This window comes from Callospermophilus lateralis, unplaced genomic scaffold (genome assembly GCF_048772815.1).
Source record: "Callospermophilus lateralis isolate mCalLat2 unplaced genomic scaffold, mCalLat2.hap1 Scaffold_1350, whole genome shotgun sequence".
Taxonomy (NCBI): domain Eukaryota; kingdom Metazoa; phylum Chordata; class Mammalia; order Rodentia; family Sciuridae; genus Callospermophilus; species Callospermophilus lateralis.
This window is the reverse complement of record NW_027512512.1, coordinates 129,642-144,935: the sequence shown is the minus strand read 5'-3', so window position 1 is coordinate 144,935 and position 15,294 is coordinate 129,642. Positions and strand designations below refer to the sequence as shown.

Sequence of the window (15,294 nt, the reverse complement as noted above, 5' to 3'; positions counted from 1 at the left end):
AAATTCTTATAGTGCACATATTCTTTAAATAAATATATATATTATAATTACATATATAATATAATATATGTATCATATTATATATAATACAATACAGAAACCAGACTTCCTTTAGCTATGCCCCGTCTGCCTACAGTTACCACCCAATAATCCACTCAAGTTATTATTCCATTAAATATATTAATCCACCAATTATCTTCTAGCCCTAATCACTGTCAAAAATCCCTACCTCTGAACCACTGCTTCATGGAGTGAAGTTTCTAGAACAAATTATAACATTAATGTTTGAGGTATGTGGGATTCATCAAGACCAATGCAGAAGAGAGGGGATTGGTGGATTGTGATCATATCTCAGCTACTATTAAGACTGATACAGAAGAATTGTGAATTTAGGTCAAGCTTGGGCAACATAATAGAACCCTGACTCCAAATATAAATAAATAGATAGATAGATAGATAGATAGATAGATAAAAATCCAGTGAAGAGCAGTATCTGGCCTTCTGAACTTTATATGCTGAAGGAAAAGTAACAAATCACATATGCAGCTCATAGAATGTGGCAGATTAATCTAGAAATATTTTATACCACCACTTATTTTAATCATCACAAAATTCCTGCTAAGGAAGATAAAAAAATAGAATGGACATTTTTTGAACATGTAGTATCTCCCGATCCAATTTTATCAATAATTAAAATAAATTTTATCTGTTGCCTTAGCATGCCATATGGGAAGCTTGGCTTCACTTTTGTGTCTCTTCCCACATGTGCTTTGTGGATAAATGTGTATTTTTGCCCATCTGATTAAATTTCTGGTGTATTGAAAAAGTAGCTAGTAATAGGTACACATGTTGCAGTCAGACTTGCCTCACTAGAAATTATTTTTATGACCTTTATTGTAACATGTTCTACCACAAAGGGTAGACAATACTAGGGGCAGAAGAAGAGAGCATTAAAAGGCAAAGGCTGGAAGAACAAAGGGGAAAATATTTACAAATTAAACTAAGACTACTAGGGAACTGTGTGGTAAGTTTGCCAGGCAGAAAATCAAAGCCAATCTTTCTTTGAAGCTGGTTTAGTTCTTGGTGATGATATTACTTCTGGCTTTACTGTGCTCAGTGTAATGATAAGAATAATAGCAGTAATAAAATATCCAGAATAAAAGATTAACACTACTAAATTTTACCTTGCATAGTAACACTGTTAAAAGATATTAAACAAAGAAAAAAAAACAAATAGATTGTACCCTAATGTGTCAAATAATTATATATTTGATATTTAGTTTTCAGAACATATTTTCACTATCATTGTTAAGTGAGCAAACATGTTTTTACACCAAACGAAGATGACTCAACAGGATATTTCCACAACTGGCATGATTCAAGTTTGTTGTTTACTCCATGAACATGGACCAGTTTCATGTTTTCAAAACAATTCTGTCTTTCGACAACTCTCACAGAATCAATTAGATCCATCTTCATCTTGGAAGCAGGCACTACTCATTAGAAGAAAGACTAGGGTGTGACTTTAAAATAAAGTGGCATTGCCCTGACTCCTATGACATAAACAATGAAACTTGAAAGCCCACTTGTGCAGGATAATTTCTCTGAAATGTATCTTTCTTTTCCTTCTCATACCAGGATCATTAATTTGACAATTTTCCTGGGTTTGAAACTGTCCCTTTACCTAAGGATGAGTTCTACTTATGTAATCTTTAAATTTTTCTGTGTGAAAGGGTTTTGAAGTGCTGCATTAGAAGGACAACTTTTGTTAATGTTTTTTGTATCATCATGTAATTCAACAATTAAAAAATTGAATGTGATTTCGACATATGCAATTGGACTGTTACCCCAATTCTCTTTTATTAAATTGTATAGAGTTTTAATCAGTGTTTTTTTCAATGTTTTCATTATTTTTTGTTACAATCTTCAGTATTTCTTTAATAGCTTTACACATTTATTAAAAAAACTATAATTTTGTTTGCAAGGCATTTTCTACTCATTCTCTTTAGATTAACTGGAACTGAAACATGTTGCAATGTTGACATGCAGAAAAACAGCCTGAGCCCCATGAGTAAACTGGCCAGTACTTGACCTGAAAAGTAAGGTATGCTCATTACTATAATTTTTCTCCCTTTTTGTGAGACAGATGTGCTTCTTTTAGAGTTCTGTCCTTATCACAGATGTGCTATAGAAAATAAAGAATCTGTTGTGATCTGAGTGGCCATGCTCCCCTTGTATATATATTGATGTTGTAACCTGCAATGTAATGGTATTACAGGTCAGCATTTTGTGGAGTATTTAGGTTCAGAGGTGAAACCCTTATAGATGGTATTAGGGACCTTTGCATTTCTATAAATTATGGGCATTCAGAGTCAACCTGCATAAGGCACAGAAAGAAGAAAAGAAGTATAAAGAAAGTTTCTGTCTACTTAGAGAACAGGTATGAAATCACCAACAAGTGTTGTAGAAGGTAGATGGTAAAACCATTCTGTTGAAGTTCAGAGAGAAATAAAGAACCTACTAGGAACTGGAGGAAAGGCAATATTTATTATCAAAGATCAAAGAACTTGGGGAAGTGTGTTCACAGTCTAGCATTTTGTGGAACATATAACTTTCAAGGTGTGAAACTTACTATTTAGCTGAGTTTTCTACACAAAATGTTGGAGAAGAAACTTGGTTCATTCTAATTACTTACAGCAAAACGTGGAGGGAGATTAACTAAAGATGGAATGGTTAAGCCAGTGGAAATCATAATCTTAAAATGTGGAAATAGCTCATCCATACTGTAAAACATGAGAAAGTGTGTTTAGAAGAGCACAGTAGGGGTTGGCAGACTACTAATTTGATAAAGGGATTCCTGTGGGTGTGAGCAACAGACTCTAACCACCATAACAACAAAAGCCAGGAGTAAAGATGTCATCACAGCAGCAGCAGCTCTGCCAAAAAAAACTGAAGAAACCAGTGAGAAAAACAAAAGAAGGCTCGCAGACTTCCAAAGCCCTACAGTACCTTCAACTGAGAACATGTGCTTTCCTTAGTTCAAAAGAAGGACTCCAACATAATCTAACCTCCCTAGGGCTAGGGTCATGGCTGCCTTCCCAGTGATTTCACAGTGCAAGATCAATGCCTGTAGAGCCAAAGGGTGAGGATGCCAAATAGAGGGCTGGGAGGCCACCTTCCTACATGGGTAGGGCCAACATAGAGAGCAACAGCATGTGTAGAGTCCTGCTCAGGAGTAGGGGTGATGTTAGCACCCTGATGAGTGCAAAAGCCTGGAGCTCTGCCCCAGTGGTCCAGGAGGGCAGAGGACTGACCGAGAGAAGGTTTATTCTTAAATCTTAGGGCTGAAGGGAGTCTGGCCTGCTGCAGTACACATTCACATAGGACTTGTCATCACTTTTGCATTGCCTGCTTTTCCCTTTTTGAATGGTGATGTCTGACCTAGGTCACAGAATTGTATTTTGGGAATACATAACTTGTTTGGTTTCATTGGTTCATAGCTGGAGGGAATTTTTGCCTCAGCATGAATCTTACCTTGAATCTCAACCATATTTGGTTTAGATATTATTTAGCTAGACTTTGTACTTTAGACTCAAATGATTATGTTGGAATAATTTGAGACTTTGGGAGCTCTGGGGAAGGAATGAACACATTTTGAAGGTGAGGACAAGAATCTTGATAGGTCAGAATGGAATGTTAAGGACATAGTGCTTGTGAACATCTCACCCCCTTAAGTCATGATACAAAATCTGAATCTCCAATATGATGGTATTAAGAGATGGTGGTGATTAAGCTGTGTGAGTGGGGCCCACATGCTCCTAAACAGTGGACCACAGAGAACTTTCTGTCTCTTTCTGCCTCATGACCACTGAAGAAGATGACCACCATCTTCTAAATATTCACCAGATACCAGACTTGCTGGCACCTGGATTTTGAAAGTTACGGCCTCCAGAAATCTGGGAAATAAATGTTTATTGTTTAATTCACCCAGTCTGTGGTAATCTAAGACTACAGCCTAGACTGACTGAGCACCCCATGGGATAGATTCAGATGAATACAATAAAAAAATACATGCTTTCAAACCACTTCTTCAGATTGTGCTATCTACAGTGATGTGCTTTCTACCACTGAATACATGACACAAATTTTTGGTATTTACTTACCACATGTCATAAAATCTTAAGAGATATGTTTATTCCTCTCTATATCAATAGAGTATTTTTGTTTTAAAAGACTACATAATGTTTTCTTAATTTGGTCCAGAATAGCTTTTATTGCTGTTCTTTATTGGTTCTCAAGAGTTGAAGATGTGTAAGGTCGGTTAGCAAACAATAGAATATGGGAGAAAGTCTCAATCCTATTGCAGGATCAATGTAAGGAAAGGAAATTTTATCATCCATCCACAGTGCTATTGTAAGTTATAGCTTTATGGGAGGGAGGGAAAGAGGAAGAGAGGAAGAGAAGGAGAGAGAGAGAGAGAGAGAGAGAGAGAGAGAGAGAGAGAGAGAGAGATTGATTGATTAGTGAGGAGGTATTGATAGGAAAGAGCTCTGTGCAAAGTCTGGGTTCGGGTCAGTTAGCAAACAACAGAATATGGAAGGAAGTCTCAATCCTATTGCAGGATCAATGTAAGGAAAAGGGGATTTTATTATCCCTCCACAGTGCTATTGTAAGTTATAGCTTTATGGGAGGGAGGGAAAGAGGAAGGGAGGGAGAGAGAGAGAGAGATTAGTGAGGAGGTATCCATAGAAAAGAGCTCCATGCAAAGTCTGAGTTCTGGGCAATTCCTTAATTCATCTTACTCTTGGACTGACTAAATGTGTTTTCATTGTCTCAATCTCACATTCAGAATGAAAAGTCATTACAATAAGAAAAAAAATTGCTTTCAAATAGCAAATGACAAAACCATCCATTTTTAAACACTAACTTTGGGGACAGAAATTTTAAAATAATTATAACATGGCTGCTACATTCTAGGCACTGTGAAAGTGTCTTAAATTAACTAATTTGGAAAATCATTCTTTGAACTTCATTTATTAAATCTTTCATAGATTAAAAATTGAGATTTGTTAGTTTGTGTGACATATCCAATAGCTTATCTGTGGTAAATGTTGCAAGGAGGACTGATACAGATGTTTGGTCCAAATCCTACAGCACTTCCTCTATTCTTATATATAATTTATAGCATCGTATTCTATATGTAAATCATGATGCACTTTTGGTCAGAAAATTGTTAATTGTTAGTTTTTGTTTTGTTTTCAAGACACATAAAAAGAAAATATTTCTTATTCTTACCTAACAGCACTACTGCCCAGATCCAGGTCTTGTGCAGTTACAGCGCCAATTATGGTCCTGACAGGGGTGTCTTCATAAACTTCCATGGTGTAAAGTGGCTTGCTAAATACAGGAGGCTCATCTACATCCAGAACACTGATCTTCACTGTAGCAGTGTCTTTGAAAGGGCCAGCAGAGTGAAACCGGTGGTCAAGGTGAAGGTTGGAGGCCTCTACTTTAAAAGTATATGCCTTCTTCGTTTCAAAATATAAAGGCTGTAGTGAGGACAAATCCAAATTGAAGTGTTACATTTTTTATAGAATGTGGCATAAACCATGAGCATCATTTCAGAGCAATGCAAGTTGGTATTAATTATACTGGTTTTGAAATGTCTCACTTTTATAATTAGTGTGTAAGTAAAGCACAAGGTCAAACTTTCTGGGTAACTCATAAACATAATCTTTTGCACATATTAAATTTACATAATGTACTTATGAGCATACATACTAGATAGGGGTTAGACATTTTATAAAAGCAGTTTGAAATCAGTTAATAGTTTAAGGAAAGCACTTCTCACATCTTATCCAATACTGACATCTAGTGGAAGCAAGCAGTGATAAAGAAATGGAACAAAAATGGAATTGTATAATTGAAAATTTCTAGATTCCATTTGTAAATTTGGCATAACAGCACATTTTTAAGTTCATTTTTCCTATTGTGACATTAGTATCATTTTCTTTTAAATAATTATGAATTAATAAGTCGTTTTATTAGAAAACATTTGTATCAAGATTCAAAATCACACACAATGGTAATTATGAAGAGTGTTGGTCTTTTGTGTTCTCAGAACTCCATATAAATACTGGTTCTCCCATGCATTGTCAGTAAGTATCACCAAGAATTCAGGCTTCCAACATATATGAACAAATTAAAGAAGGCATTGGAACAAACATACAAGTCATTTTCCAGATTTTCAGTAATGCTCAATTTTAACTTGCTACTATTTACATTCACCCTCACTGTAAATGTTAGTTTTATTATGAAAGTAACTGAAAATGCTATATTCCAGAAATATGGTGCTACTATGTTGCTTTGTTAAGTGATAAGCTTAAGTGTAATGACTCAGACTTCTAATCTCCAAGGAAAAACTAAGACAACACAAATTTAACATTAACAGTGAATACGGGGACCCTTAAGTTTCTGTTTGCTAAAGCAGTTCCCTATAGTGTGACCACAATGATTTGCTAATTGCCTTGTCAGCATCTGTTCCTTTATCTAGCACACCAGAGGAAACTAAAGGAGGTTTATTTTCACTTTTAAAGACATGAGTATTATTTTATGTATTTCTTCTGAGAAAAAGAGAAAAAAATCACTTATGTATTTAAAAACTCTCACAATTTAATGAAATCTGCTATGGTAAAATCAGTTATAAGTCTTGTATATGCATCAAGTAAGTCTCCACACAATATTTTTAACGCATGAGACCATACATTTATTCCCCTTTAATTATTCCCTTCATTTTATCAAGTTCATTATATTCTTATTCCTATTTTTATCTTTGTTCTATGCAAATAATTGATTTGACTTTCTGATAATTTAGTCATACCTGTTAACATATAACATTGATTTCTTTCAGTTTTTATTACTTTCCTGTTAGAAATGTTTATTTCTCTTAAAACAAATAGAAATAAAATTGATAATATGGCCACTGGTCCCATGATTAGGAATGAAATATCTAAGAAAGCATAGATAGAGGATAATCCCATGATGATATTTTGACCCATCTAAAGCTTGACTCTCATGCTTTGAGAAAGGAATCAGACTCAAGAAAATACAGCTAATTTACAGAAAAATATGTCAAAATGTTATTTAAAACAAAAAGAAGAAATCAGTACAAATAGTGAGAATGAACAGTTTCGAATAAATAAGACCAAAACAAGACAGGACACATATTTTAAATATTAAGGACTATAATGGTGAATATAAGTTAGGATTATTATGTAAGTTTCTGAGTAGTGAATTAGTAATAATTTAAATTCTTTACAACAATAACTTTCGTTTGGAAAAAGGAAGAAACAAATAACAAATTAAAACTTTCACCACTGAATTAGTTAAAATATAAAAGATTCTGGCAAGGCAAGAGGTATCCCCTTGGAAAAACAGAAAGGTACAAAGGTAAATAAGATTTTTTTTTTCTCTCAGCATTCAATAAATTATAGAATAAAGGCATGTTGTCTAATGGAGAAGTTTGAAGAAGCAATAAATTTCATTTAAAACACCATAGTAGTTGTCTGAAAAAAAGAGAAAAAAAAAGTAAATTGAAAGAGTTCACTGGCTAATTCAAATTAAAGAAAATACAAAGTTCTTCTTGCATGTAAAAAAATAAGTGCTCCATAAATGTTAAACAATGTATTTTCCTGACAGTGAACCCTAACATCTATCTTAGAGCAATCTAATTTTAACAACTTTGGAGTCCTTGATTTCAAAGCAAACTGAGTTGCCCCACCTCAGACTTATTCTCTTTTGGGCACCAAATCCACGGCTATCCTAAAATGTAGGCATTCTTACCAACTGTTTCCCATCTCTAATTTTCCTCTAGATGTTGAAATGCCTCTGACTATCTGTACTAATGTGTATATTTGTATATATAGCTTATATATTGTATATATAGTTTTATTTTCCCTCTTAATAATACATTACATCTGTCTGGATGAACTTGACTCTTTACTGGTAAACCGATTTCAAGCCAGAGACAGAAAGAGACTTCTGAAACATTTTTCGCTTTTTTAATTTTACTTTTATTTTTAGGAGATAAGACATGATGTATGTTTTTAAAGAAGTCCTGGCCTATCACAACAGGTAAGAATTTGGCAGTGAGGGAAATAGAGAGTGAGATGAAAGAAGCTTTTTGTACATTTAGATTTTTTTTTTTTGCAACCAAAACGTTATTTCCTACGAAGATCAAAGAACAGGAGAAAATTGTAAGAGAAATGCCACAATTATATTCTATGTGGACTTCTTCACGACTCTGACCCTTAGGCAAATTCACAAAATGGTGTAACTCTGAAAGAGCAAAGAATCACCAATCATCTCTACTTGCCTGTACTCACCCATCTGACAGACCAAAGCCATATTTGGAGGGAGATTTTGTAATCGACAAAAATTCTAACATTTGATATAATTATAGAACAGAAAAGATTTTTTTTGGTAATTGCTAGAAAATTGGTTCTATTTTTGATGGGATTAAATAAATTTGAAATATTTATTTTTTACACAGTACTTTGAGAATTTTATGACATTGCTCTGGGCATATTTAATTCAGTGAGCCTTTCTAGAAGAATAAGAAAAAGACTGACTAAAGAGAGTTTAACTGAGCAACTTCTTTGGATTTTTCTGTAACAAAAGATTAGTAAGATCAGAACTTTTGGAAAACAATTCACAATATAGGAAATTGTGCTACATAAGACCGTGACTATGGTGAATTGGAGAATGGCATATTTAGCTTCTCTCTGGAATACAAAGTGAGAGAAGGGTCAAATTTTCACCTTTTACTTCTTTTTGTTACATTGCTTTATTTACTCTTTGCTGAAGTCCAGATAATTAAATATACATAAAATGTTCAATGACAAATAATTTTTGTTTCACTTAAAAGGAGGATAAGCTATTTTTAATATTAAATATCAGAATAACCCCCTGGGCTCTTTTAGGCCTCCTGTTGTTTCCAGATAATGTTGAGTGGAAACAGGTACCTATAATTACAGATACATGAGAACTGGGAAAAAACAGCTGTGGCAGACAGAATTCTGAGATGCTCCCTATTTTTGTCCCCATTGCCCCCAACCATTTTATGTAATAATTCTGCTCCTTAGTGTGAGGGACTTGTGAATTAAATGGCATATTACTCTTGTCAACTTGTTCAGTTCTGTGGAAAAAATAATATGAATATAGAACTAAGGCCCTTAATCATTTGACATTGACTGAAGACACATTCTGGTGATGTCTGACCTAGCAAATGGTGCAAATGATTCTGGCTGGACTTTTTTTTTTTCTCGGTGGTGCTGGGGATTGAACCCACGGCCATGTACATGCAAGGCAAGCACTCTACCAACTGAGCTATATCCCCAGCAGCTCTGGCTGGTCTTGAGCAAGTGAACATGTGAGCACAGGAGCCAGTGTGGCAAGTGCCTAAAGGATACCTATGAGGATTGAGACTTGATCTCAGCCAGGAATTAACAAAACAATCATAAAACCTCAGCAAAGTTAATTCTGCAGGCAACCAGTTAGCTTGGTAAAGAGTTCCAACCTTGTATCAGATTTCAACCTCAACCCACACCTTCAATTCAGCCTGAAAAGCCGACAGTGAAGGACCAGGGATGTGGCTTAGCCGTCTTCCCATCTATAATGTTATTGCAGCAGTTTTCATGATGAGCATCTATCAGTTTTACCAACAAAGTGAAGGGAACACTCCAAAAATGAACAAAAAACAATGTATCCTTGGCATTAAGGCTGTACTCAATCACTTTGTAGGTCTTCACAGTCAAGAGAATAGAAAACTGTGAAGGGACACAAATGAGCGAGGAGTGTAATGTTTTACAAAATGTACTAGTCCCTTTCAAGATAAGGAGTTAGAAAACAGATTTAAATCAGACTGAACCATGATGAAAATACATTAGAAAAACACTCTTCCAAAGCAAGTTTATATACCAGCTGAACAATAAAGATAAGATGTTCAGAACACATATTATTTTGAAAGAAAGTCAAGTTTTCCATGAGTTAATTTTATGATCAATAAAGTCAATTCCTCTCTGAGAGAAGAGATGGGAAAGCTTATATATATATAAAATCTCCATTGAAGAAGGAATTAAATTCAATATTTCACTAAAAATAATCAAAGATTTGATGAATAATTGATGTTCTTGTACCACATGAGAAAGTCCCTATAGTGAAGAAGCATGCAACAAAATAAAATGTGGATATTTTAAATATAGGCTTTACTTTTGACAGTGTTCACAGTATTTCTTATACAGTTAAAAATTATATAACTATAAATAAAAAATTGCCATTTTATTTAAAGAATAAAATAAACACTACATCCAACTTATCTCTAAAAATATTACAACAGAACTACTTATTTAAAATGGATTTAGTTTTTCTTTGCAAAGTTATTGCATTCCAGTCTTTTGTAATACTGAAAATATTTTTACGGTCATTTAGCAAGTACCTGAAAGACCATGGACATTAGTTCAATGTCTGTTTTTTAGTGACAATAATTTCTGGAACAAATCTAGTAACAAAGACAAAATAAATCAAAACAAAGGCAATAATGTCAGGGCTTCTTGCTACACATTGTCAATAATAATTTTCATAAAATGACAAAAGGTTTCATCAAGTATTATAAATGCTTAAGTGAAATATATGAGTCACATACATGTACAGTATAAATCATTCCTATCTGGAGAGGCCAGTTATTTTTTTTTGTCACATATCATTATTCATTGCAATGAAAGTATATGCTTTTCAAAATACACCATAGTTGAAAATAAGCCATGTGATTTTGAAAAATGTATCCTTCTTCCATGCACTTCAAATTTCCCATTAATGAAATCAATAAAACACTGCTTTTCTTATATACTTTGCAAAATATTTTGAACTTTATATAGTACGTAAGTGAACATGAAATGTTTTTTGTCTTATCCAACAAAACATTAATACCCTATATATTTTAGAGATTTTCTTTAACAAACAGGACAAAACATAAACACGATAAAGAACTTCAAATAAGAAAAATCAGATATGTCATAAATGAGTGTCATAAGTACAACAAGTGCTGTTGCAGAAATGCTGAAATTTTGTAAAATAAAGTAAGAGACAACCAGTTTGGGAAGGAGGGCTCAAAAAAACCGTTGATGATAAGCAAGGGAGATAATACTAAGTAACAGGAAAGTATTGAAATTCCTGTGAGCAAGAGACTTCCATGAGAATGTGGAACAGCTCAACAACTCAGGTAGACACCTGCAGTGAATTTGGTGTGGGTGAAAAGGAGCTTGTACATGTGTGTGACAGTGTGTACAGAGGCTGGTAAAAGAAAATATGCAGCCTGCTTTTGACTTTTCCAGCAATGGGGACCAGATAAAAGTCTAAGTAAGATAATCAGATGTAGTTCCCACCCTTCATTCACAGGATGAAAGAGTTCCTGAAGGAAGATAAGGGGTGAAGCTGGCAAATACTTAGAAGTGTTGGATGGGAGTATTAAAGAAGGATATAAGCCACAACATTAATTTCTGCTCAGAAGAAATCACTGGCTAAGCTCTTGCCCTGTTTTTGGAAAACAAAGGTCTAAGGGAATGGTAGAAACCTAAGAAGCATTCTGGACTTTTTGTTAAAAAAAACTAGAAAGGACAAAAATAAGACAGGTCACATGTTTATTGGAGAAAAAGAAGGAATATGGCTTTATACATTTTGAGGTTGAAAAAAGCATTAAGAAATATTCAAATAGAAAAATCTGCAAAGCAGTAGAAAAATTGGCCTTGGTTTTGTTAATTCGGGGTTAATTTAGAGTTGAATCTATTAAGAAAAGTTGGGCAAGGTATTTAAAGAATATAAACAAGGTTTAGAAATTAAAAAAAAAAAACAAGAGAAAGACAAATATTTGGAAAAAAAACAGGAACATAATATTTGTAGAAACAACATAAGGAGTACCCCTTTCTCTGAAATTAGGAATGTCAGAGTTACTAAAAATAGAATTTTAAATTTTATTAATTTTTTTGAGCATATAAATTAGTCTACAATTTATTTTCATTTTATTCCTAAGAGATATTCTAAAATTTACCACATGATGGTGCTGTTACCAAGTCATATAGTGTGGAAATAATTCTCAGTCATATAAAATGATAAAATTAATGAGTTTTACTGATTCATGAGTAAATATAAAATATAGATGCCCAATGGAACCAATTGAGGCCACAGCCTATTTATAAAATCGTTCTGTTGAAAAGTCAAATATTTCATCTCCTATTTAAAAATCCTTCTACTTTACATTTAATGTGATCTTTAGTTATGTAAATTCAAAATAAAAATATGCTAAGATAACATCAAACTGGTTAAACTTTTTAATTTCAAAAAATGTTTTACTTATTTTATAGTAAATAGGCCACTACTTCATCATTCTTCATTTTAAAAAGATGCCACCACTACTTTGTAGTTCTTAACAGACATTTTTATAGAGATGGTACAGGACTCTTTCTGAAATTCTGCAGGATATTAAACTGTTCTTTGTATTACTGAAGTATTCACTCTACTGTTTTAATTACCTAAGTTTTCATTCAGCAACAAGCAAACCAAAGTGTTTCTCAATATATTTATCCATTTAGAGTTTTTTAACTAATGTGAATTCCTCTTCATTTTTATATTCAATAAGTATATATTTTATTTTTATTTTTCTCATAGGGAGTAATTACTAAGATATAGTTTATTTGTCTTTTAAATATAAGAATTTTTTTGAATTTAAAACAGCTGATTTTCTAATTGCAAATATATCCCAGCTCCTAGATTTTAAGATGTGATTGAAACTTTCAGAAGCATTATTCTAGTTTTTCTAGTGTTGGTATTGCTATATTATTCAAAAACACATAAGAGAATTTTAATTTGTGTATACTTTGTTCAGTGTAACATGCAAGAGTAGAGTAAGAGTTGGTTTGGGTTTTTACCAGTATTGTGTGCTTTGGAGAGATTTACAAATTTTCCTAATTTTACTCTGAATTCAACGTAATACAGTGAAATGACAGCTTTCTTCATTCTCCTCAGCTTATATAAACCTGAGTTTCATTTTTATATATCCTCACCCTACAGAGGAAAAGGAGAGAAGTATACAGTAAAATAAAACTAAATAAAAGATTTTGAAGATAAAACAACATTGAAAATATGTGCTTCAGAACATTGAGCATTTGAATGTATTTTAAGTGGGTTAAAAAAAGAGAAGCTCTGTTAAATTGAAGAATATATTATTTTATTCCTCTACTGCTGCTTAAAATTTTGTCAGCCAAAAATTTAAAATAACTCATCTTTAAAATACAGCTATGTATTCATATGTAGGATATATATTTATGGATTTCCTAAAAGTATTTAGTATACATAAAAATATGATTTATGTAGGAACTGTCAAAAAATAATTTTAAGATCATATGGAAAATTAAAATACTACTGTTGATGTTTACATTCATATTTATTTTTGCTCATTTCATTCTTCAAAGACCAATAATAAGTGCAAGATAAAGTTTTCTGAGAACCTACTGCATGTAATGCTTGAATAGTCTTATTACATGAGCTTTAACCAAAAGGATTCTGTATTTTAAATACAGCTGCCATTTTAATTTATTTTGAGTTTTCCATGCACTTTATTCAGCTGAATATTTTTTCCATTATTCCTTTTTCATAAAATCATACCACCATGTTTGATATATATATATATATATATATATATATATATATATATATATATATGTGTGTGTGTGTGTGTGTGTGTATGTATGTACATAAGCACATTTCATGCAATCCAACACGTAGATAGATGTTAGATATTTCAAAAATTGTGTTGCAAAACTTACTTCTTAGATTTAATAGATGTAGTCTATAGATTGCATTTTTTTCAACAGAATAGGTTACTAGGTAGAGATTGCCCCTGGTGGATCCTTATTTAGAGATCACAGCAAGTTAAAACATTGAAAGTGACTCCAAGTATTCTGTCAGGCTTTGTAAGTACTGAATTGTTTGGTGTAATGTTCTACATGATAAAAATAGTTATAACAATATGTTTTGACTGTTTCTTTAAATTTAGCCAGAATCACCAATTCTCGCAGTCTTTACTTCTATGAGCATCTCAATCTGTTTCTTGGATTAATTTCAGTGATCTTTTCACTGGGCTTTTCTCAGCCTTACTTAAGTAAGTCTTACTTGCTTAAGTCTGATTTTCCTCAAAGCATACAGAGTAAACTGACTCTATTAGAACAGAGGTGATTTACATATAACTCCCCTCATTATTACCAAGCTCAGAGTCCTTGACCTGACCTACAAGACCTCCATCATGGGACATTGAATACCTTTTCTCCAATCAACATTCCTTTTATTCACTGACCTTTCCAGTCTCTTTGTCCATCAGTCCCTCCTCAGAGAGAGATTTTGCAATTGTTGCTTAGTTTTTCTGAACACATGTAATGTACACAGTTGTTGTTCATCTGTCTTTCTTCAGAAATATGCTTATATTTCACCATAGCCCCAAAGTCTTCTTGACATTTACTATAAGACTGCCTTTCACATTCCTGTAATCTTTTTACCTTGAATTATGCCTATCAGCTTGAATCTATCATTGCTGATAGAGATATTTCATGTGTCAATTTTCCGATTTTCCCAATTGAATGGATGGAGCTGGAGAACAGGGGATGTCTATCTTTGAGTCCAAAATGGATCTGGGACATGGTGGCTACACCATAAATATCCCTTGAATGATGAAGGGAAAGGTATAATCACAGATTTATTTGGACAAGGAGTTTTATGCCAGTAAGATGAATGATTAATTTACCTCAGGAGGAAACACTGTTTTGTCTTTTTTAGAGATACATTTTTCAGATTGATTATCTGCATTATGTAATTCAATTTTAATAAGGCATTTCCATAGTTTTATAAATCTCAAAGTCAATCCAATAATTTTTTTTTAAATTCTCAAAAATTCAAACAAAAAATGATGTAGCACCTACTCACTATTAATCTTTCCTTGGACTGAAAATGCATTTTTACTGATTAATAATAGTTAAGTTTTTTATAATTTATAACTGCAACACTTCCTTTAAATATTATATTTTTGACTTCATAAAATAATAAAGAAATATAACACTATTTCTTTCCAAATATATTTAAAAATAAAGATTTTTCTGATTGACATCTAATCATCAGTTACTTACAGGCATGGATGAAAAATAGGTGTCTATAAAAGTAAATATAAAATATATAAAACTACATTGATGAATA

The 15,294-nt window shown here is 32.9% G+C and overlaps 1 pseudogene; it reads right to left on the bottom strand.

Moving 5' to 3' along the window:
* LOC143388041 (cadherin-12-like) overlaps positions 1–15,294 on the bottom strand; it is a 78,981-nt pseudogene that overhangs the window by 43,988 nt on the left and 19,699 nt on the right.